Raw genomic sequence first — 21,641 nt, 5'->3', positions numbered from 1 at the left:
CACATCACCCACACGCATGTGCATCCTCATGCAAGTGCATGAGTACAAGCAAAACAGGGATCCACTCCTAAATCTTTGCCTTATAATCAAGCAGGTAGCTCCAGGTCTAAAAAGTGAAGCCAATGCAGAAGTAACTTAAACCTGCATTCTCTTAAATGGCCGGTAGGGGGCGACTCCACTGGCTCCAAAAAGAAGTCAGATTGTATGGAAGTCTTTGAGAAAATTACTTACCTACTTTTCACTTGATTTATTACCTCAGTAAACACTTTCCTAATGAGTTTATGGTCCCAATCGCTACTTTAAAGTCTTCTTCAATACATCATCATGTTCATTTTGTAAATTATGGCCCCATTTAGAGTAGAATAGATGATAAAGCAGGGTAACGTTATGCTTTAGGGTGTGACTACACTGTGATTGTTAAGTCACTACCATGGCAACAATGTTGGTTAGGTAACATAACCATGGCGTAACCCCAGATTCACAGAGTATACATGTAGCCGTAGCAGTCACTATTTCAGTGTGTTTTCAGTTAATGAAAGTTAACTGTAACTGTTTTGGTCACCTAAAAAAGTCGTGTTCAGTGTTTACTACAGTGTGTACTAAAAGACCCTCTAAGGAGTCAGATGTTCAGTTTGTCTGGTAAGTACATTTTATTTTAATGGTTTTAAGCCAGTTTTTCACTGGCAAAAATTAGCATTAGCATTAGTATTATCACATTTAACCATAGACTGTAAATGCACTGTGCTAATCAGACTCCGCCATGATTTCTAACAGCCTATCATGTCGTAGCTGCCAAACTTTAAATCTGTTCTTCTTGCTGTCACTGTCAGCTGTCATTTCAGTGCAAATCGTCACAACCCTCCTCAACCCCATTCGCCTCCTGTTCATCACGTCAGTGCCAGGTCTGAGATCACCAGAAGCCGCACGTCTTTTCATCATCCAGATGTCCACCCATTGACCTCCATTTCATCATGTCAGCACCAGGTCTGAGATCACCAGAAGCCCACTCCTCTTATCATCCAGATCTCAACATTCCTTTATTCATCACCACCACCAGTGTCTGGACTTTATCGGGGGATATCCTATTCTATTCTCCCCATCACTTCCCCCTTATAAATATCATAACATCATGATGGGGTCTAATCACCAGAGACTTTTCACATTTTCATCTTAAAATGCATGTTCAATAAAATGATTGTCACTTATAAAACTAAAGTCTCTACTGATTGAAATGCCCATAGTGGATTCACTAGAAAGCTCACAGTACAACTGGTAGCTCTTTATATTTGTCTATAGACAAAGAGAACCTACTGTATTTACAACATACAGACAGTAGGAGATTTGTGCGATTTGAATGGCTGCTTATGGAAGTAATGCTTCACTAAGCACACTAGGAGCATAAAAAATAAATAGAGACATCTGTTCCATTAGTTCTGTTCCACAAGGACTGATGTTAGATGTCTAAAATATAAACATACTGTATATAGGAAAACTCAATCATATAAGCAATGGGCCACATTGGATGCCCATTGTCTTTATAATAACTGTAATTATTTCTTCAAAAATGATTCATAACACAATAAAATAACATAAAACAATATAATGCCACATAGCTGGACACTAGCTTCACAAACTTTATAACCTTATACGATTTACTGAATATGGTGGACATATTAGCAAATAGTTGCCTATTTATACATCCAGGAGTTACGAGGCAACATTATCATTTATTAAGAGTCGAGTTGAGTTTCTGGCCACATGACAAATTTAAGTCCAATATTCAAACTCCTTATAGCTCTGCTTTGGACTCCAACCAACCCCTGAGAGAAATAGCTTCCTCTTTAGATAATAAATGTTCGACTGTGTTCACCAGCTAATCGCTAACTTTGTCTATCTGATGTTTGGTGCTAGTGCACAGTGGGTTTATCAGAGCTTTTTCACTTAGAACAGCTGCCTGCTGCTGCTGGAAATGGCCCTGATGAGAGCGGCGAGACTCAATCATAACAGTGCAGTTTGTGGACTGTGAAACCAAAGCAATTAACTGAAAGAAACCGAAAACCTCTATAGATCTGAACGGAACTGCATGACACCTTTCACATTATATGGTATATAGTCATTATATTCATTGGTAATATAAAACTATTGATTGGTGCTGCTTTAAGTTGAATCATTAATTCAGATTCAGCTTCAGAAACACATCATTGTCCATCAGAAAGAAATGAAGGTCAGCCTTTGATGTAGCTCATAAATAAATAAAGGAGTCAGTGCGATCAAAATGTTCTGTATCACCACATCTATTTTACAGATGATTTGAAAAGAGCAAAATGGAAAAGTGAACTCTCTCACCTATATATGCACGCTGTAAATCTCTCTAATACCCTTATGGTCGAGCTGCAGGTGAATATTGTACGTGGAGGGGAAAAAAGTGTGAGAAGCCAGCTCCCTATGCACCACTAAAAAGGAAGTCCCTTCCTTTTATCATCCAGGGAATTATTCTACACACATTTATCATCATGTTCTGGATTCATTTTCCTGTGAATTGCGGCCAAGACCTATTTATTATTAGAAATATTATGAAAGTGGGAAGGAGGAAAATTGAACCTGGGCACTTTCATATGAAGATACGCGGCATGACTTTTCATTTTCTGCTTCCTCTATGAAATTGTAGATAGAAATGGGTGGAGGGGTACACAACATGTTTTATAGATAATGAGAAAACAAAAAGGGGAGCAAATCAAATGTACAGAAATTCTATTTTCTGTGGGGAGAAAACAGTGCTGTCAAGTGTGCACTGAATTATAATGTCAAGAAAAGATTATTCAGACGGTGGGAGATCCCGGCGCGGAGTGCTGATAACAGAGAAAGGAACGCCTGGCTTTTTAAACAAATCTCCTCACAGCTGCATCGTTCATCTAGAGCTGCTCTCAGGGTCACACTGCAAGTGCATACAATAGGAGTGTGTACATGTGAGATGTGTGTATGAGTACAACTAGAGCTGAGACAGTTAGCTTTCAGGCATGTGCTTCATTAAGAAAACGTGTTGGCAACTTCACATGTTGGTCTCATTTTTGAATAAGCAAACAATCCTACTAGGATATTAGGTCAAGTAGCATCAACATTTTTAACATATAATGGGTCCAACATGGGTCAACTGAACTGAATGCAGTTACATTAGCATAAAGGCTACAGCAAGGAGAAGCTTAAATACACAACGTATCTTGTTCCACCTGTTTAAGAGTCCTGTTATACATTTGTCATTGAATAATGTGGTGGGGGACCAAGAGGTACAATTAGCTGCACTGTGAGGCTGTACTTTGTATTTTTGAGTGAAATGCTAATGACAACATACAACGACAATGTGGACACACTAATGATTAGCATGTAAACTTTTCCATGTTTGATGTATTTTTTATCATGTTAGCATGCTAACATTAGATAATTGGCACTTGACACAAAGTAGAGCTGAGGTTGATGAAAATTTGTTTTGCAGGAATTTGATACAAAGCATTATACAAAGTTCTGATAGACATTTCCTTGCAATCCATCCAAAAATTAAGGAGTTATAAACAAAAAATGTCATAAAATCACTAAAGTCATCAGGATCCATCTTCTGGGGACCATGAGTGTCTGTACAACATTTGTGCAAGTCCTTTGAGGTGGAGATATTTCACTAGATAAGTGAATACATTTGACCTGCTAATGGCAGCTGATGAAAAGTCAGAGGATCACCAAAGTCAGCAGAATTCATTCATTGGGCACCATGCATCTCTGTAAATATTCATGGCAATCCACCCAAAAGCTGCCTAAATCAACCTGGACCAAAGTGGTAGACTTACCAATATTGCTATCTAGAGCCATGTGTGAGCAAATCAGAATGCCTTGTTATATCTAACTATGCTGCTTGGGCACTGTCAGACTGTATAAAATATGCAGCAGAATACTACGTATATTCTCTTTCATATTCATAAATGATGAAATTGATGACAAAATCTTTTAGGGGATCAAGCTGTGAGAAGTCGGGGGAGAGTGTTCCTCGCACTTGTGACTGTCATCAATTAAGCCTTCAACTAGAAGGCTAGATTCCATCACTGATGCAGCCTTTGCAAGAAAAAAACAACAAACTTTTTCCTTCATATAATTATTTTCCAACTTGCCGCTGTTCTCCAGTGCCACCACTGCTTCTTGCATACCAGAGGCCAAATATCACAAGCAGTAGTTATATCCGTAACTGTTTGAATGAAGCCATTACAGATCATTTACACTACAGGAAGCCCAAAATCTATTCATGTTCCAGCTTCCAGTCTCAAAGGGGCTTTATTCGGGGCAAATTGCACTGAGCAAGAAAGTTGGAAGTCAATGTTTTGCTCAAGAAGAAATTTACAACACTTGTTTCTATTGAACCAGGGATCTTATCACTTATCAGGCTTTCTTTCTAAACCCTGACACATCTGTATATGTGTCTGCCATGTGCAAATATTGTGTTTTTGTTTCCCCCTGCTCTACATGCATTCACTAAGTGCCTCCACACTGAATGCATCATGTTTCAGCGCACCTCCCATTAAGTCAGCAGCTCCCTGTGCTCCTCAGACGCCTCGCCTCTACTGTCTCAACTTCCCATGTAATGAAATCATGCTGCAGCATCAAGGTCACAGCCAGGCCAGCTTCATGGAATTTTCAGATTCTCTGTAAAAGGCGGAGGGCAGGCTGATTTGCTTTGTCTCACAGATCCCAACAGGATCTCTGGGAAAACAGAACTAACGGCCGATGGATGGATGATGGATGCGGTGGAACGATCCGCCTCGTCTCTGTAATGAACTTATTCCATTTGATCCGCCGCATGGAACTGAGCGGGGGTGAGACTTAACCCTTCCTTCACCAGAACTAATGAAGCCTGCAAACTGATCAGAATCAAAGCAATGAATCAATTAATCAAGAGGTGTAAATTGCTATTAAGTAACATTTCAAATGGCATACCAGTGTGTTTGTCCATGTTAACATTTATTTTTTAAAAAAAGGCAACATGTCTTGCTTCCTGTGCCCTCTATCCTCAAATGAAGAACACATTTGTGCTTTTCCCTGTGGTCTTTCCTCCTTCAACCACAGCCCATCTGCAACATATCCACAATCTCACAAACTACAAAATGCACTGTTTTGGTTGCCTCTAAAGCAATTATACTTTATGGGCATTTTTGATCTGCAAAATTTATCAAACCAAATATTTTAGGTGACACATCATTACTTGTCACATGCTTGGTGTGTGATTCTAAGCATAATAATAATTTACCCTTCATCAGTCTACACTATCAATATCTATAAAACCACCAGCCTTTACCTGTGCCCATGGTCTTTACTGAAACTCGAGAAAACAAAGTATAGTACTTAGAGGAGAAACTGATTTAAAATGTACCTTAATCTTATTCAACTGTATGCTGTTATACGTAATTTGTATTTTTCTCTCTTTCTTCTTTTTTAAAATATATTTGTATATCCTACTATATATATATAAAGTAACATGTTCATTTTTTACCTTTTAATATTTATCTCAGCGTTCCTTGTACTTGTCACTTCTTTTCACTATTTGTATCCTGTTAATCCTGTTGCGTATTCTTTTCTGTTGGCCTACATACATGTCACATGACTGTGAAATAAAACTGATGGCCTTAACATTAACCTAACCTAAGTTTATCCTAACTAACCTTATATTGTTGAGTTATTGAGAATATTTGTGTTTTTGTGTTGAGAAATGTTAAAGATTTCATTAACAGAAAACCTTAACATTGTGACAATTAGGAAAATACTGCCGGGCAGGTCCTCCTGTCAGCCAATCGCAAAGCTTCAAATTCTGGATTTCAAATCCAATTCATCCCTGGGTTGCTCTAAAGTCTATGTTTTTTATTGAAAGAACATCATCAAACAGTTACATAAAATAACACAACAGCTTAGATAACTACACTACGCAAAGACAATGATTCAAACAACACACAACTACGTGGTTTCAGCAATAGTAGCATCCATAGCAATCACCATAGCAATGATAGAAAGCCTGCAAAAATCTCCATAATAACTGACAAACTAAACATCATATACATTCACTGAACAAAGATTATGAAAATAAAATGCATGAGCTTGCTAGAAATGTTATCAAAACACATTTTAATGCTGAAACTATCTTAAAATATTGCATTTTCCACTGAGAATAAGAGGAATGGCAGCCATTTTTTTGTTTGAGCAGATAGAAACTTCAAAGTCATGTGATGTGGATACAGACCAATAGAAAAGAATAGGCCAAAAAACTGTAGGCATCTCACAATTTTAGAGTCATTAGTGTGAAACTAATTTGTTTTGTGCTTTGGACTAAAGTAGCTAGGGTGTCCTGAAAAATTCAGGACAGTCCAGAAATACAAGCAGTTGTCCTGAATCTCGAATCCTGTCCTGTTTGTCCTGAAAATTAGACTAAACCCGAATTGCAACCACTATCTGCCCCGTGTCGACATCTGATTCACAAAAGATATGCTAGTGATATGACGGCGCAAACACACCAACAAAGTTTTGCAGCTGAGTGCAATGTGCCTTGTTTTGTGTCTGACTGAGTGAGCTGAACTGTTTCCAGTCTTTCAAGCTTTTCTCCACATTTCAGAACACAGGTTGGTCCATAATGAAAACTGCAGAGAGCACAAAGCCTCAAACTGCGTGTCTTCAATTAGCAGAGGTGCGCACACAGAGCTCTTCACTATCACAAACCAATTTTCATGTATTTTGCTTCTTTTTCTTTTTACTTCTCTAGTATTTCACATCTACTGTATCACATAATCTACTGAAATGTCAAATGTCAAAATACAGCTATTAGTGTGACTCAGGCAGGTCTGAAACCTGTTAGATTAATGTCTGAATCTTACTATCATGTTCAGGTGTCAACGAATGTATCAGAAACATCAGTACTGATGTTCTGTTAGGTCTCAGCAGTAACTTCATTAACAGCAGATCGGTCAAGATCTGACGGTAATTCATGTTCTGTGTTCAGCTACACAGATTCAGGTTTATATGGTGGAACTGTTTGTAATAAAGCAGCCGTATGGATGAATCCTGAGCTCCGTCAGAGCTGTCAGGACATTTTTATTTTTAAGTAGCTGAAAGTCTGAGATAAGCCTAAAACCCACCATACCCACTAGATCCCCCCAAATATCACCCATGATATCATTCAATATCAATTCAGTATCATTCAAGCCTCACAAGCCTGAAGATTTGAAGAGAGAGAGAAAGAAATAGAGAGAGAGAGAGAGAGAGAGAGTGTGCTTCAGTTACCAACTCTCTGAAGATGCTAATAATTTCATTCTAATTGCATGTGGAAATTAGCGCTGGTCTTTGTGAATTGGACTGTTTTTGCAATGAGGCTCATTTGCATAGAAAGGGGCCAATTTTGTGCAAAATCTAATTTACATACGTGCAAATAGCAAAGGAGCACCAAGAATCTATTTGCTTGGCAGTGCAGTTTGGGGTGCATTTCACCATTTGTGGGTTCTTTCTGAATTACACAGTTTCTGTGTTTTCACAGTGTCTCAATTGTGCACTTTTAGTGACCACAAAAGCTGTTTTGTAATGTTCTGGAGGCCATGCCCACCACGGCCACAAGACCATGCCCACCTCCAACTCCCCGGTCCCGAATTTCACACATTTTCATCTGGTCACCCTAAACGGAGCTATTACACATTTTGATGTGAGACTGGGTTGGTATATAGTCATTCCTTGTGTATATTTCTGAAGATTGTTGTTATTCTGTGTAAGTACATTGAAAGCCACTAAACTGGAGTCATATTCCTTGTATGCATAAACATACCTGACCAATCAAGATTATTCTGATTCTGATATTTAACTGCAGATTGCTGTATGTACCATTAAACATAATTAATTATTTGTTGAATTTTGATTTACTTTTCAATTTTGAAAAGGAATTTAAATGAAATAACACAATTTAATTCAACTCTTTTGTTTCACAATTTAATTTAATATTAATGTTTTTCTGAATAAATGAATGAATCAATTGAAATAATGTCCTCACTACCGCTGTCTGACCCCCATGGAGGGGTATTCATAGTTATTATGACATCACAAGGTAATTTCTTGATGGCGTACAATTGCCAAAGAAACCTTTCCTTTCATGTCTCACCACACAATGCTAAACATAATTAAATTGTCATTTGATTGGTTCTGTCCTGAGTGTACAGCTTCTAAGGAGGTTGCAGAGCAGCAGGCTGTGTGAACAGCTCCTCTGCGACTGCACATAATAGAATCATCTACAGGTGATTTGTTTCAGTCCTGCGGCCATGCCATTATTCACCGTTACCACCATGATCACTGCCCTCTCTCATTTACTCTGTCGTTTCTTTTTTCTTTTTCCTCTTTTTTTGTCCCCCTTTCACTCCTTCGGGGTATGGTGGGTGGTGGTTTCAGCGTGTGTGTGTGTGTGTGTGTGTTTGTGTGTGTGTGTGGAGAGATAAAAGGCAGGCATGTCTGCAGGTATGAGCCATGGGATCCATTATGGACAACTAATACATTAAGAGACATTTCAAACTGAATCACAGTATGTGGAGAACAGCTCTTCCTCTGGGCAGGCTGAAGCATGTTATGACAAGCAAACCAAATCTCAGCTTTCCCTGGATGAATTAGGAGTCACCTCCAGTCACACTCACACACACACACACACACACACACACACACACACACACTCCACCACCGTCTGCTCCATCTCTGACATTTCCCTCCCTGCTGGTTCCTCCTCCTCTGACACCTCTACCCCTTTACTCCCCCTTCCCCATTCCCACCATCCACCTTCTCTCTGCTGCTGTCACCTTCCATCTTTCATCTTCCATTCACATCTCCAAAACAGCGCCCCAAAGAGAGGAAAAAGGGAAAAGTTCAGGAGAGCAGAGAGGATATTGTGTGAATGTGTATGTGCAAAAGAAAGAAAGAGTAAAATTGTCAGAGTGAGAGCGCCTGGGGCAGAAATGTTGAGATAATGGTTTCATTTGGGAGAGATCGTGATGAGCCCCTTGAAGGGAAAATCCCCTCGGATGGGTGGATGAGTTACCTCTCTCTTTTCATCTCTCCGCCGGCGGATCACACTATCCTTAAAGCCATGGGAACATTGGACCCTCTGCCTTTAACTAACCCTGACAATCACAGCTACGGTGAGAGAGAAGCTGTCACACAGCCTCGTGCCTGCAGGCTCCTTTAAAACATAAAAGACACTCACACAGACGCACAGTCAGGCTCACATATAAAAGCACACAAAAGGCATAAAAGCCCCTGAAAAAAAAGCCATGAGGAATGAAAATTCAATCAGCAATCAAAGGTAATATTTCTATGTAAAGCCAAAGCATTAAAAGTGTTCAAGTCCAAGTCGGCTTCATGTTGAAACAGTGAGAGGGAACATGGGCTTTTCTATTAGCTGCTCCTGACTGAATTTCCAAAAAGGCTAGAAAATAAGCGGCGACAGAAACACTTTATAAATATTCATAAAGGCTTTTAAAAGCGGGTAATCATTTTCCCTTTTATGCATAATGTAGCTTATTTATTTCAAACATTACCATGCATTTGGAGGAAATTGTTCCCCATTTGAGGGAACTTGTATCTCTGGCTGCAGTTAGCTGGGACACAGAGCCAGCTGCCACGCAACTGGGGAATATGTGCAGGATCTGAGAAATGAGCTGTGTGTGTGTGTGTGTGTATGCCGTGTTCCACATGTTTTGCTGTTTGCAGTTGTTTATTTCTGGGAGCTGATGATGATGGTAGTGGTTTAGGGAGTGTTTACTAGTGATATTATAGTGCTCATTCACCAGGACAGTGTCGCACTGAAACATAACTATCATAACAACAGTGTGCAACGTTTACCTCAGAGTCACACTCATGGTGGATAAATGGTAAATTGACTGCATTTATATAGTGCCTTTCTAGTCTTATCAACCTCTCAAAGCACTTTATAAAACATTCACCCATTCACCCACACATTCATACCCTGATGGCAGGCTGCCATGCAAGATGCAAACCTGCTCATCAGGAGTGATACAACGTTTCCTATCCAAAGCGCCCCACAATGTTTCTATGCTCACCCATTCACACACACACACACACACACACACACACACCGATGGCACAGCCTTCGGGAGCAATTTGGGATTCACTCTCTTGCCCAAGGACACTTTGACATGTAGACTGGAAGAGCTGGGGATCGAACCACCAGTGGAAAAGCCTCTGAGGCAGCATTCAAACCATTACTGACACTCACGCTCTCCCTTAATTCAAATCCACACAATGAAATTATTTTAGATAGTTCAGCCATTTAGAGATGCATTATATACATTTTAAAATTAACAAGTAAAATCAAAAAGTCATTGCTGTATTCATTTTGAATCATTGCATGCACAATACACACACATACATGCATTATAATATTATGTTTATTTAGTGTTTCCTGGCTCTATTTCCACTCAAATAACACTGCAAAAATGAAACAACATTAATTACCATACGTTGACGATAATCAATTCTATGTTTCTCTTTTAGTGGGACTATTGTCCCATTGACTCGCTCTGCCAGTGTATTTTTGGTGCCCATAAGATCTCAATTTCAGCCGTTATATTAATTACAGCACCAGCCTTTTATCATCTTAAACCAACCCAATCGCCAGAACAAAATATTGGCATTGACCGTTTCTGCAAACCACAGAAACGTTGAATATCTATGTTTCAACACGTGTAATACGTAGCATATTTCTACAAACGTAGCATATTAACATTTCTATATGTTGAATAATGATGTTTTATAGTGTGACAACGCTGTGGTTAAGGTCTGGTTAGGTTTAGGCACAAAAACCACTTGGTTAGGGTTAGGGAGAGATCATGGTTTGGGTTAAAATAAAAGTAAAATAAAAATGGCTGAAATAAAAAAATATGTTCAAAATTTGTAAACACATACTAATGGCAACAATACCTGTTTCCTGTGTAATAGATGAACTGGAGCATTGGAAATGAGTAAGTACCCTCCACCTCCCATCCCTGACCTATTTAAAGGATATACTGTATGTAACTTACCATCTTCTTTTTAAAGATGACTTTACAGGGAATGGATAAACAAATCTATAGAAACACACATTTTCCTTTGCGATGGACCTTTTAGGGTTAGGGTTACAGGGATGCAGATAAGCAAAGTCAACATCTGCTAGCAGCTAGCCAGAGAATGAAACAAGGTTCGACCTGGATAGCTGGCAGATAGGACCTTCTTCCTGTGTTTACATACTCCTGTCCCACAAACATCTGACCAATGAGGGGAGAGAATGTTCTCACCTGAATTTTAGTGATACATTTTAGTTCATTTGGATTTTTTTCTGTGTAAAAAGAAACCAAACCAAGTGGAAAATGCAACAACTTTACCAACTCGTCAACTGATTTCAGACCAGACCAAACTAAAGTCCCGCAACTGCAACCCCAACCCCCTTAAAATTTTGACCAGACTTTTGAAAAAACACCAATTTTATCTGTCTTTGTCTATCTATCATATTCAATTAGCTTTCTCCACTGGTTGCTTTAATAATGTGCAAGAAACATTAAGCTACACCTGGCTAATGGAAGGTGAGCACAGAAACTGTAGTCACCCCTCAAATAACCTTCAATGAAACAGTCTTGATGACATGATCCTCCCACACAATGCAGTTCAGCAGTGAGACAGAGCATGGCACAGACCCAGGGCCAGCTCTGCCTCCTACATGAGCCACCAACAACACCTGCAGGGGTCCAACACAGCATTCCCACACACACTCCACACTAACACCACCGTTTTCCATTACACCCCCACATGGAACCACCACTCTCCAGCCGCCTCCGCTTCCATTCACACACACATGCACACACACAGCAGTGTTTGTGCATGTGTGTGTGAATGGAAACACACACTGCCTTTTTCTTAATAGTCAAATTAACACTTGCGTCGCACACACACACACCCTTCCCAAACAGAGCATGTGCGAAGCTGCAGTGACACATAGCTGAGCGTAAACGTTGTATTGCTAGAGGTGGGAATATGGTGGGAATATTTCTCACTTTCTCTGAGATGTAGACGCCTCAAATGGCTGAGTGTGAGGAGAATGTGGCGTGAACATCCACAGGTAGAATAATCAGAGCCAGTGAAGCCTGCAGGCACATGGTGCTGGCACTCCTTGTGGGGGGCAGGTATGGGCAGGGGGGATTACCAGGTGACGGGGGGAAGCAGTTCAACAATGGAGAGATAGGGAGCACAGGGACAGGGCCACTGGCTGAATAGAGGCCCCACACAAAGAAAGCAGCCAGCAGCCAGCCACCCTCCTACATAATCCACTCTCATAGCATGACAGAGCTTCCAACACATCTCAGTGGCTTTTCTCCTCCATACAAAACCTCAGTAACCAAAACCAGGTACACAGATCATCTTGTATGCCTACTAGTTAACCAGCTTCTAAGTATGACATGGCCAATACAGGAGGCTGATAATATTCCTAATGGTTTTGGCTCGGAGACATCAGTGCCAAAATTAAATATGTTCATGGCCCCAGAATTTTGACCACATGGGAGCACTAAAACTCTCCAGTGAAATCCATGCTATTTAAATTCTTTTAGTTTTTTAGAGACCCTGTATTGTATATGGCACTAAGCCATTCCTGTTTATCAAAGCATCCAGCAACTACTGTAAACACAACCTACCAGGATATATTACACGCATTACTCATGTGCAACTTCTCAAAAAAAAAATTGCACATGGTGCTGTGATGAATCTGTAACAAAATTTCACAATGATTAATAACCATCAGCCAACCCTATCATCATTAAATCTTTTTCTTACTGTGTTAACTTTCATTCAGGCTCAGAGACCAACGTTTGAAATGATTCATGTAAAAATGATTCTATTTGGAAAGCCGTAGGAGTCTCAGCAACTTGCCCCTACATTTTGTTTGAGTCTTCCTTTTCCCGAATCTCTACAATGGAGCTGAAGAGTGCAAAATAAGCATGACCCATAGAATCACAATGGCCACATTTATGAGACGTATATCAGGTTTAAATAAACCAGAATGACCATTTTAGGTTTGGTTAGGTTTAGGCACAAAAATTATAGTTAGGTTTAGGGAACCATCATGGTTTGGGTTAAAGTTACAGCTTCTTTAAGGTTAGGGGACCTTCATTGCAATGGTTACAATAACAACCACATGGTTAAGGTCAGGGAAAGATCTCTGGCCCTGTTCACACCTGGAATCAACATACATCTCAGGTGATCCGATCACAAGTGGACAGCTCTAAGTACAGGTGTAAACGCACCCAAGACACATTAAGGACGCATTGAGATCTGATCACTCAGATGACTTTCGGAGGTGGTCTGGGCTGCATGTGACCACATTCATAAATTTGTATGTAAAATTCGTAAATGGGGTATAAATATCACCTCTGTACAAAGAATACTTCATTCCTAATAAGTAGAATTCCTTCAGATTGCCTTCATTGTTCCAAAGGGATGAACCCTTTTGATGTAAATGATCCAATTATATTTCCTCTTGCACCACCCAACACGTTGTAATTTTTCAGCCACACACTGCTGTAAAATTGATCAATGCTCAGCACTGAATGTAGTTTGTTCTGTCCAACACTTTTGGATTGTAAGATGCAGTGAACGCTAAAGCCCACACTATTTGGTCTTGTTGGAAAATAAACATCAAAAGAAAGTGAGAAAAAAAATATGTCCGATATCATCCCTGTGTCTCGGTCTTACATTAGTCACTAATCAATCGGTGTATGAAATCTAATCAAATGAGATTTGTTGGTTTTCCATCAAACATGAAAGAATGAGAATGAGAATGATTTTTTAAATTCCTTTTGGTGCTGTGTTCTTTGACCTAATCACAAGGTGCAGACAGAAAGAGAGCAAGCAAGCTTTTTAGTGACAAAGTCCTCCCAGGAGAGCTGTCTAAGACATATGTAGGACAGAGGAAAGATTATAAATAGAGGAGGTAAAAATAATCGACATAAGAGTTTGTGACACAACGCAGACAAGACTGCTGCTCTTTGTTCTTGTTGAGTTAAACAGTCCCTTCAACGGAGGAACATGCATCTGACGGAATACAACAGACGCAAAGAGAAGAAAACAAAGAGCATCTGGAGGAGGGGAGGAGGAGGGGAGTGATAAAGGTTGAGTGAAGAATGTAATTGTATTCAATACTTAATATCCAAGAAAACATGCTCGTCTAAGTGATTTTCACCACTGGGGGTTTGTGGAACACTGAGGTTTCAGCCTCATACGCATTTGTCTCCTCTCTGCTCAGTAAATCAGATATGGGTTACACACAGATTCAAGTAGAAACACAACAGCAAATAGTTGGACATGGTTTAGTTATGAAATGTGCCAAAACAAAACACACCATGGCTTTGTTTATGCACTTTCTAGAAATTTTTCACCCAACGCAGACAGGAGGATTAGACAAATGCATCAGTCTGGAGAGAAAAACAAAATGACTGTAGAGCACTTTTGGTCATTAAAAGAATCACTTCCTGTGTGGAGCCAATATCCTGTGAGACACCAAACTGACACCAGAATCCAAGGCAGCTACTGTATTCTAAATCTATTTTTGCCCTACAACTTTAAAGTTTCAGTTTGATTTACTCGAAAATCTCTCTGAACAGTGTCCTCTGACTATCCAGCTGCTAAAATATAGATGAGAGAAGAGAGGAGCTGATTAAAATGTTGATACACTCATCTAGGTTGCCTTTAGTTATTCCTCTGCACTCGTGTACTTGTCAATCATCAGCAAATGCTGTGTGTATGTTTTGTACCCAGAGTTTTGCTTCTCAGGTTACTGGCAGGCTGCCGCAACCCAATGATTTATAGAGGTCGTTGGGGCCATAAGCAGATGTCATCTACTCAATCCTCCTTTTACATGCTTTTATTGATATAAATACATTCATTAATGTTTTATCTATCTGCATATAGAGGTTGAGAGTGTGTAATTATAATATTCCCTTAAAAGGCAGGGCGAATTGAACATCAATCCAAGATAAGGCAGATTAAGGGGAGGGGAGTATGTCGGTGAGTGCTTGATGGTTGGCCCCCGTCAGGCTCAGCCTACAGAAGCAACAAGAAACTGCCACTATGTGGGCCCACCAGGGAGGGGTGGTGCCCACCATGGCAGGTAATGGCATTGCCTTTGGCATGCTAGACCATGGCAGAAACTAGTGTGCTGAAGGAGAATGTAAACCTATATACCATTGATTTTAACCCAAAAATACTGATATTGGACATTGTTCTCTTAAGTGAACAGTCCTTGGATGGCAAAGCTCTGCCCCAGTAAGAGTCTAATGTATTCTCCTTAACACAGCAAGTTGTGGGTTCAAACCACCAGAGCATTGTTGAAACCACAACAGATCCATTTTACTCTCATCAGCACTAGCAGAGAAATCAATAAACAAGATCAAATTATTTAGTAAATTATGTCAAATGCTTGTGTAAAAGTGACAGATTTGCATTCAATCAATCCACTTATCCATCATCTGTATTTAAAGGAAAAATTAACTGCTGTGAATATGATGGTTTCTTAAAACTAGGTCACCTATGTAGTAGAAATGTGCAATTTTTTTTTTTTAAATTTGTGCCCTATGACTAGAGAAAACTGAGAAAAAGACTGTAGGTTCTCCATACCACTCTTAGGGGAGAATTCTACAACAACCAGAATGCATTGCGCGCAGTCTCGTCTAATCAGCTAGTCATAGCTCCTCTGTTTCAGCTGCAGCTGTTAGCTTAGCTCAGGTGGTCACTTTGTCCTCCACATTCTGTGGTGTCTGATTCCACAGCATGATATTCAGGATCATAAGTTGTAATAGTAGCACCACATCTCTGCTCTGACATTATACTGTAAAGCTAGATGTCTGTTTGTTAGTGTTAGTGTTAGGAATCATGGAGAAACTATTCAAAGCCCTGACACTCGCTTACAAAACAGCAACTAAAACAGCTCCTGCCTACTTGAACTCTCTCATTCAGGTCTACACTCCCTCCCACTCACTATGCTGTGCCAATGAAAGGTGCCTGGTACCACCACCAGAACAGGGCCCTAAGTCACTAGCTAGACTCTTCTCTTCTATAGTTCCCCAGTGGTGGCCTGTTGGCATCTACGTCCTATCGGTCTCAAACTTAGCTTTATGGCACTTACTCGTGTTGTTCTCTCCTAACAAGATCCCTGATTATGTTGTATTGGCTCTCAGATGTACGTTGCTTTGGATAAAAGCTAAATGTAATAGTAAATTGTAAAAAACTGCATCTTAAGTTTGTGTGTTAGGCTGCAGCTGTAAGCTTGATTCTGGTTGTCGCTTTGTCCTCCACACTTCGTTTTGTCTGACTACACAGCACTATATGCAGCCTCATAAGTTGTAATAGTAGCACCACATTTCTGCTCCGACATTATATTGTAGAGCTAGTTGTTTTTTGTTAGTGTTAGGATCACAGAGAAACTTAGCAACTAGCTGCGGCTGTAACGTTGCTCTGGTCCGATGATTGCTTCCTCTTCTAGACTCTGTTGTGTCTGATTCGACAGCACAACATTCGGCCTCGTATCATGAAACTAGTTTTCTTCCAAATATACTGATATTATAAAGTATTTAGTGGTATGATATTTTGTGTCTGCTTTTCCCTATTGCTAGCATAGCATGGGACTGGAGTGTTTTGGGAGACCCACATTTTACTGTCCTTGAGGGCACTACCACTGAAAATGAGGAAACGTAGTTTGTAGTCTAATGCAAATCTCCAAAGTCCACCGGATGAGGCATTTTGCGTCACCCGGCGGACTTGAACAGGGAGCTCTGGGTGCAGGCAACACGGAGGGAAGTTAATCATTGTTCATTTGCATATACTACCCACATTGTAATGATATAATGTTGGTTGAAAATTGGCAAAGTTTCCCTTTAATGTGTGGGAAAAACATGGATGTGTCCCCCTTGCTTTGGTGGGTTCTGCACTCAGCCTGAGGGGCTGCAGAGAGGCAGTGCCATCAACAACATTAGGCAGTTAAAATAATTCAGGAAGTAATTACAGGCTCAACCATTTTATTAACAATTTCACTTTCTTCCCTGTTCACCAGCCGGAGGAACTGGATGCATGGAAACAAACTATTAACAAGGCAAGTCTGCAAATAAAGTCTGCACTTCTGGGAGTTGATGGAGGAATATTGGAGGATAAGGGATTGTGTGTGTGTGTGTGTGTGTGTGTGTGTGTGTGTGTGTGTGTGTGTGTGTGTGTGTGTGCGTGCACATGCGTGTGTTTCCATTCACCTCCATTTAATAAACATTATATTTTAACTCCTGGCAAGTGTCGGCTGATGGTATAATGGATCTAAATGATGATGATAACCATGTGTACAATGTGGAAGCGACTGTATGTTCAGCTCACATGTTTAGCATTTTGGTAGCATGAAGACTGGTAACTAAGAAGCAACTGCAAAAATTATAGCTCACTTTTTCTATGCTTTCTTTTTCCAGTGAACATCTTAGATGATTTTGTTTTAGGTTATTTTTGCCTAGTATGACTTTATTCTGAAATTGATATACAGTATGTCACAATATCACAAATACATGCACAGTCACATATTAAATAATCAAATTTATTAATAGTAATTTGCACTGGGTCATACTGTTTGTTTAGGAAAGAAAATATGATGATTGGATTAGATTATGAACCAGGTTCACTAGTAGCAGTGTGACATTATTAAGGTGTGCTCAGATAGAGAGAGAAGCAAATTTGGCACACAACTGCACACAAAGTCAATAAGAAGACAACTGTAAGATGAAAATCATGTGGCTTTATGAATCCACTTCATAACTGTACAGAGACATAAGGAAAATGGAGAGAGATTGCAGAAAAATAACAAGGAGAACTGGATTTCCTTTTGAGTTTTGCAATCAGCCAGAGTTTGAGCTTTCTCACAAACACAGACACATTCCACACACACACACACACACACTGCTGGTACAAATGTTGCTAGCATGCCTTTCTATACAGCCCTGCCAAAGACTATGCTGAGATGGTTCCGCAATTAATGACCCCTCTCCTACTACCACTAGGACAGTATTGGGAATGGTTTTCCGCAGTTGTCAGTTCATATGTACCATAAATCTGACAGGAAATGAAAACTGCATTACTGTTTGTTACATTTGGTACTGAAAGATAGAGCCTGTCTTTTCACCAGTCGCCCATCCCTCCAGCACACCTCCTGTATTGCACAGGCTGCAGGTTAATGAGGTCTGAGGTCTAAATGAGGGTCTGAGCATGCCTCCCAATTAACTCCTTTCTCTCAACCTCATCCTCATACAATGGGCTGAGATCACCCGAGAGATCTGTCACCATAATGACTACTTATCATCCTAATTACATCCCACAGCTGCAGAGAAACATACCCTTTTGCATGTAAACTTTTAGGGAAAAAACCTATGGGGTTGTTGAACCATCCATTGGTCCAACACCAGAAACAGTGCAACAGTAACAGGATGCAGTCAATCTGTTGGTCTTAAGGAAGGACCACTACTCTCTATTATGGTGTGTGTAAACTCTTGGTTACATTGTGAGCAATAGCAAACACTAAGGTTAGAGCTATAATTCAGTGCAGACGTTTGGCAAGTAACACCTCCTCTGACCACTGCCAGCTTAAACTACTTGGGAGGCAGTTGACTGGGCAGTGAGGACATTGACTCATGGGCAAGGTTGGCAAAAAAGTGTGCATTATTTTCCGGCAATCACATGGTGATCACATAATTTATAGGACAGGCATAATGGAAATGGAATACATAGAACGCTACAATACAGTAACATTAATTCCAATGCTGATAATGTCAAAGACGGCATTTAAAATACACATTTCCCCAAAATATATAGAAAATATTAAACAAATACAATACAACAAAATAAAAACAATTTAAAGGCTTAAGATTGTGATTTAAAGATTTATTTTGTACCAATTAAAAATGCAAATGTAACAGTAATTGTAATTTTAAAAATATCAATTTTACTGTTAATTGGTGATTTCAAAGTGGAAGGTGGGTTCTATTTTGGATTCATTTCAAGTTTGGCAAAACACCTGTATTCATTAAGTTAGGCCAGGTATCTTGAAGAGGCCTCTCATTTTTAGCCAGCACTGGCCATTACTTCTGCTGCTTAAAAAGACATCAACAGTGGCAGATATAGCAAATTAATGTTAATTGGGTGAGTAACTAACAACAGTCCAAAACGAAACTTTTGGCTGTTGTCTGATTGATGTTTTCTCTGCTAGCCAGTGTCTGTACTCCACAAAAATTGTATGTGAGGGAAAAGAAACCAAAACAAAGAAAGGACTGTCTGTTTCTGCATTCCAACAATACCAACAGATTGATGATCTTGACAGAAACAACATAAGGATTCAATAGGATTCGCTTTTGATAAGCGCATTCAATACTGGATTCAGATTGAATAAAATGCTCTCCAACCCTACTTATCACCCAACATCAGTGTTGGACCTCACTAATGCTCTGGTGGCTGAATGGGAGAAGGTAGTGAAGAAGAGTGGAGGCTGTTACAACAGCAGATTAATGCAAATTCCAAATGGTTTTGAAGTGTCCTGCTCAAACAACGTTCAAACATACAGTACATTTGGCCATTTGATAAGTTCACAAAAAATGTACCTTACAAGAAATAAAGTGTTACTTGTTGCGTGAAGCCACTGTTCCTTTAAAAGCTTTAAAACTGAGAACAATATCCAGCTTCCTGACTTGTCTCCAGCTGAATCCAAGCCCTCCAGTGAGAGCACTGATTCCTTTCCTTCCAGTCTCCACCTCGAACAGCTCCGTCTCATTACTGTGGTAGACTTTTTACTTGAGCTGTTATTTATGGAACACCAAACCAGTCACAATTTGTCTTTCCTCATTCATCGTATTAAACAGACGATGGATCACTCCTGTGGGCATTTTGCACCAGCCAGCCGGCAATGTCAGCTTTTTTATACAGATTAATACAGCAAATGAAGACAGGCGAGTTGTGAGCCTTTTAGCATTCCACAGTTATTCACTATGTCACCAACTCACAGCGATGCAGCAATACCACTCAGCTTGAAGGATCCATACAAGGATTGAAGTGGTGGTGGTGTTCTGAGTCCAGACTTAGCAGTAGCAGTTAGAGATCAGACAACTACAGGAGGATAGCTGTTAATAGTTCTAAAAAATTGAGGTGTTTTAGCCCAGCAGTATGAATCACACAATAGGTGCATTGAGGATGGAGTAAATTTAGCACCGTCACTGATGCAAGGCTATAGGTTGGTAAGGGATACAGGAGTGGAGGACACATTTAGTCAGACTAGAAATGAAATCAACCTCTGATCAAATTGTCATGTAAGAGTTTAATCTACTATTAACCTGAAATAAATCTGGGCCCAACCTGGGATAGTCATGTTTACTTGTGCCAGTTGTTCAAGGGTTACTGAACTTTTTACTTATTTATTTCTTTTTTTTGCATTGCACACCTTTCAGACCACATGAGCACAGGACATGCTAAATGTGTTGACACTAAGTGGAAGTAAAAAATGGATGCTTTATCATCCTTCCAAAATACTCAGTTATAGGCTACATAAAGCTGATAAATTATAAAATAATTTAGTGTTTTATTTTATTTACTGCACTAATTATGTTTATCAAACTAGTGTATTATTTTTCCAGGTAACAAACAAAAAAAAACTAACTTTTATGTATGGTTTAACATAGCAGAAATAAGAAATTAACCTAAGATGAAGTATTTAAATCCAAATGCAAAACAATTAGTAACACTAACAGGTACTAGAAGTTGTATAACTATTGACCATCAACTGCAGCAGCGATGGATGTCTGCCTGCTGCTTGCAGGAAGACTATCCACAGGCTAACAAGCAGGCTCAGACTGGCAATCTGGCTGGCCCACCTAGTGGGCTGCAAGGCCACTGGCAATATGGGAAAAAAAAATTGAGGGGAAAAAAAACCTCCTGCCAGCTGCAGCCCACTTGATGTTGGAACAGCCTATCTGATTGGGGGTTACACAGTCAAAATTGTCAATAGGCTACCTATACTGTAAGGCAGGTGCAGGAAGTGCTCCCTTTGTCCTCCCCCCCACCCCCTCAAGTGGATGGGTCCATCCATGTAATACCAGAGGTCAAGTGGGAAATAATCAAATCAAGACAGAAAGAGGGAAGTGAGAACCAAAAAAACTAGCCTATACAAATGGATAAAGGTCCCAAAAAGTGAAAAGGTGGAGCAAAAAAGAAAAAAAAATCTTGGATGCTGAAAAATGTTTTAAGTTAACACATTTATTCAAAAATACCAATGCCACTGCCACACAAAATCCTGTTCGCGTTAGCATGCCTAGTTGCAGTGCTAACATTAACAGTCCACCACCAAATAAAGAGGAGGAGGAAAGAGTCTGGACAGACGAGCAGGCTAATTCCAGTGGAGAGCAGGGGCAAGAAGAGGAGGTCACTGCTGAGGACGAGTGAAAGACGCATGACAACCACCAGCAGGTGATACTGCTAACGTTAGCTCATGCATTGACAATGTTAACAGCGGAGCTCTGAACCGAATAGATTACAGAGCAATACAT

At 39.9% G+C, this 21,641-nt stretch overlaps 1 protein-coding gene across 3 annotated transcripts in view; it reads right to left on the bottom strand.

The window, feature by feature from the left end:
* Positions 1–21,641, bottom strand: part of grik2 (glutamate receptor, ionotropic, kainate 2) — a 290,842-nt gene that overhangs the window by 219,327 nt on the left and 49,874 nt on the right. The gene's annotated exons all lie outside the window — the stretch shown is intronic.

This window comes from Thunnus thynnus, chromosome 10 (genome assembly GCF_963924715.1).
Source record: "Thunnus thynnus chromosome 10, fThuThy2.1, whole genome shotgun sequence".
In the NCBI taxonomy this organism is placed as follows: Eukaryota; Metazoa; Chordata; class Actinopteri; order Scombriformes; family Scombridae; genus Thunnus; species Thunnus thynnus.
Note: the sequence above shows the minus strand (reverse complement) of the source record. Positions and strands in the feature narration are given on the sequence as shown.